The following is a 5,077-nucleotide window of genomic DNA, read 5'->3' as shown; positions in this document are numbered from 1 at the left end:
ACTGTTCAATCCAAAATTTAATTTGCTTAATACTTTCCTGAGAAAGACAAATGTAAGAATCCCATGATAGAGAATGTAAAATGTCAATACTCAAATAACGGGTCATTATCTGTGTCACATGACCTATAACAATTGTCATGGAAATGACCTGACCTACTAAACTTGCTACTTTCCTAACTGGTGCACGCCTGTGTACCTTCAAATCGTGCAATAACTGAGAAGCAGTTAACTTAGCCTTATTTATTCTTTCCTCGGAAACCATTATAATTCCATCTTTAGAATTCAAAATGGCCCCTAAAAAATGCAAAACCTGTGTTGGAAGCCAAACACATTTATTTGCATTCGGAATAAATCCTGACAATAACAGATCTTGTTTAACCTCATTACTAAGCAACAATGCTTTTTCATAATCGCTCGCACAACCCAAACCATCATCTAAAAAAGTTAATACCAATTTTCCTTCACTTCTCCATTTTGCAATTAAAGGTCTAGTTACTTTTGTAAAAATGTAACACGCACTCGATAAACCAAACGGTAAAACAAGAAACTTATAAAAAATCACTTGACCGTCATCTCTAACCCAAGAAAATCCCAAAAAATCAGTGTGTGGTTCAAAAATTTCAATGAAATGATAAGCACTAGTAATATCAAATTTAATCATAAAGGAACCCTTTTGCAAATACGATAAAGCTATCCTTAAATCTTCAAATTTCACTGATTGCTTCCATAAATGTTTATTCACATTACGAAGATCTAAAATCAATCTCTTTTTACCACTATTCTGAATAGATACAGTTAATGGATTAACAACACGTGGAGGACTAGAACAACGTACAATAAGAGATCTATCTAACAGATCTTTAATGGCACATGAAACAAATTCTGGTTCAGATAAAGCAGATTTATTATTTTTACAAAAAGTAATAGTAGGTGTTGAATAAAATGGAATTTTATAACCAAATTTCAATACGTCTAAAATAAAATCAGACGCGCCTATGTCACGCCAAAATTGAATATTTTTTCTCAGTCTACCTTTAACTATTATACATTTTTGACCTTGTTCATACTCATGAAAGTCATGTGTAAACATAGTATAATCAAATTGATACTCATCTTTATACACAAGTTCATTTTTTGACTGTTGACTGGTTCCCGAGTGATTTGGCTGTGAAAGGGCAGTCTCGTCGGAAATGTCCGAATTCTCCACAGGCGAAACAGGGTCCTGTAGCGGCCGAGCCATAGTTCTCTGAAACGTTAATGAAACGTGGTCCTCTGAGATAGGGGCGAAAAAGACTCCCTCTACCGAATCCTCCGGAAGCAATCCTCGATGATGAACCGTAGAAACCGGGGTTATTACGTACTGGAACAGCAAAATCCATAGAAGTATACCTCGGAGAAGCAGAACGTTTATTGGCGGGAAATTTGCTGCCTTGTTTCTCTTTCTTCCGTTTAAGAGCCTTGTTCTCAGCTCTGTTGATTTTCGCTTCATCATCTTCATCACTCGCAACTGGATTGCTGACATAATTTCTGACCGTGTCCCAGCCTGCCGTACTTGTGTCATCTATTCGGATATGCTTGTTACGTTCTTTAACTAAGCTTATAACCTCTTCTAAAAGTTCACATCTATACTGATATTAGCCGTTTTGTATTCGCCACTTAGCCTGCTTAACTTTTTCGTCAATACTACTATTAAGTTCGTACTGGATTTTGTGTCCTTCAAATTTCCATGTAAAATCTTTCTCTGATTTTAATTTATCTACTTCTAAAGATAAAGATCGTGACTTGCCTTGAACTTCGTCTCTTAACGTTTGAAAATCCTGCCTCTGTGAACACAGTTCATCCAAAACAAGCTGTAGTTGATTATGAAAACCATGAGAGCTGCCTTCTGCTTGCAAGTCAAGACCACGTGGTGAATTGTCCAAGTTTTCTTCTGACATTCCAAGGACATACAAGTTACACACTACACAGTTAATTTAAGCTGATATTGCCTAGTCGATCGTCCAAAGCTGAATGACCAATACTACACATTACTTTAGCACGAAAACTTCGTGCTCAAAACCATGCAATAGGATACTTTATTCGACCAATGGAAAATAATTTTCCTCTAATTCGCTTTCGCTCAACCGTGGAAAATTATATTTACCGTGGGGTTTTCCATTTCAAATCCTAATTTATGAACAGTATTTGATGAGATTTATAACGATGCTGTTAAAAAGGTTAATGAAACTGTAGAATGCTTGGTTTTTAGGCCGACGGCAAAAATATTTTTACATATTTATTTAATGTAACTTTAAATAAGGAAAAAAAACAATATGGAATAGATCAACTATATAAAAAGGATAAATCGTATCCTTCTAGAGTATTTAAAGCAAAACTATGCATATTATGTGAACAAAATCTAAAACAAAGTGTTTGAAGAAAGGATATTTTTGCGCACATTAACAAAACACTTTTTTTTCAAATTAAACTTATGTATGTCCCTCTTTCTAAATTCAATTTTTTCAGCATATAAATAAACACATGATGACGGTGGTTATATAAGAGTAGAGAAAAGGATGGACATATACAAACATATATAAACATTCATCATCAAATCGTGTTAATTATGTCTACCAATATCTGAATGCATCGGCCTCTGATAAGTCATTTAGAGGAAACAATACCTAACATTTAGATATTCAGTAATATAGATAATATATAGAATAATATCTTTTAGATGTTCAGTGATATAAATCATCTCTTATTTACTTTGAAATTGTTCATTTCAGACATCTTAATGTTGTTTTTTTTCAGCTTCAGGTCCAAAAATGTGGAACCCCATTTATCAATAAATCGAAATCATACAATCATACATAACCATGCAGATATATATCATACAGTAAATCATTAAACATTAAATAAAAGGAGACATAAGATTAAATAAAAGGAGCATAAGATTTTCACATTACATTTATATGCTGTGCATTCAAAAAGAAATTGTATGTGCTTCTCCAACAAAGTAACTGTATATCATAATTTCAAAAGTATAAAAATAATAATTTTCTTCCTAATTGGTTCACAAATAAATGCAAAACAAAGATTATAATACAAGGATGACATAACAGCTGTTAACATTATGCTTTACCACTCATATGGTTGCAAGTTAATAGTGATTGAAATGTCATGGTCAGTGTAATATTTGGAGACAATAGATACAATGGACAGACAAGTACAAAAATAATATTTATACATGTCCAATTATTCCTATCTATGTACAATATATGTCCTTCTTCAAATGCAAGTTTATGAGCAGATCGTCCAAAGCCTGTTAGTGATTAACATACAAAAAATAGTTTTCAATATAAAAACCTTTATTTAATATTATAACTTCATAAGTATTAAGTTTGGGCATAGTATCTAAAGTGCGAAAGAATGTGACAATACTGACTATACATGTGTTCTCTTGCTTTACTTTTTTCATATCTACTTTTAAAAATTAATAACACAACAGTCAGGAGGGCTCTCAATAATGTTTTTATAACTTTTGGTCCAATCCTTGTATATTTACATTAATGTAGTTATGTATAATTGTTAATTATTTTTTAAATTATATACATATAATTTCACACACACACACACACACACACGCGCACACGCACGCACGCACACACACACCCATACATACTAAAATATGATTAAACAAAATTGAACTAGAAATGTGTCATCTTACCACGGATGCCCCCGCATGCAGCCAAAATTCAGATGTTATAATATTTAGTTCCAAATTTGTTTGCACAAATTATTTTTTTCATTTTAAGTTCAAAGCCCTTAAAACTTTTCAATGTATACACAAATCATTTTTATACAATGTTCAAAGCACTGAAATAATTCAGTCTTAACCTCTTGTAAATTGCATATTGCATTTTTTTAGCCAAACTAATGGCTACATACATTTCCACAAAAGTATGAGTGCTGAAACTGAAAATTCAAAATTTTTCCAACATTCAGGAATGATAAGTTTGCCCAAAATCGTTGAACCACGACCAAATTCAAACTTAAACTACTTATTCCTAAGATGTATCTATATGTTAAATTTGAGTTGAAAGTGTACAACCATTGGGGAGATAATGAACGGAAACTTAACTTTTTTTTAAATTCAAGAGGGATAACTCTGTCAGCTATCATCAAACCAGGTCCGAATTCGAAATTGTCCAATGCATTCTTATGACATATCCATATCTTTAATTTGAGTTGAATATGTACAACTGTTGGGGAGATAATGAATGGGAAATGAAAATGATAAGTTCAAGGGGCATAACCCTGCCAAAAATCGTCAAACCATGACAAAATACACATCTGACCTGCGCATTTCTTTGACGTATCCATATGTCAAAAATTGAGTTGAATATGTAACACTGTTGGGGAGATAATGAACAGAAACTGTAAATTTCATATTATTTTCAAAGTGAAAGGGGCATTACTCTGCCAAAAATCATTGAACCATGACCAAATTCAAGCTTGGCCTGCGTATTCCATTGACATATCCATATGTCAAATTTGAGTTGAATATGTTATACAGTTGGGGAGATAATGAACAGAAACTGTAAATTTCATATCATTTTCAAAGTGAAAAGGGCATTACTCTGCCAAAAATAATTGAACCATGACCAAATTCGAACTTGGCCTGCGCATTCCATTGATATATCCATATGTCAAATGGAATGGGTGTGTTGTACCGTTGGGGAGATACTGAATGGAAACTGAAAATTTCATAATATTTTCAAAGTTAAAGGGGCATAACTCTGCCAATAATCACCGAACCAAGACCAAATTCAAACTTGACCTGTATTTTCTCATGACATATCCATATGTCAAGTTTGAGTTGAATGTGTGGTACCGTTGGGGTGATAATGAACGGAAACTGAAAATTTCATAATATTTTCAAAGTAAAAGGGGCATAATTCTGCCAAAAATCATCAAACCATGACCAAATTCGAACTTGGCCTGTATTTTCTCATAACATATCTATATGTCAAATTTGAGTTGAATGTGTGCAACCGTTACTAAGATAATGAACGGAAACTGATGATGACGGAAT

The sequence above is a fragment of the Ruditapes philippinarum genome, unplaced genomic scaffold (assembly GCF_026571515.1).
Source record: "Ruditapes philippinarum isolate M1 unplaced genomic scaffold, ASM2657151v2 ctg10503_1_1_1_1, whole genome shotgun sequence".
In the NCBI taxonomy this organism is placed as follows: Eukaryota; Metazoa; Mollusca; class Bivalvia; order Venerida; family Veneridae; genus Ruditapes; species Ruditapes philippinarum.
The sequence above is the reverse complement of the archived record's forward strand: the minus strand, read 5'-3'. Positions refer to the sequence as shown.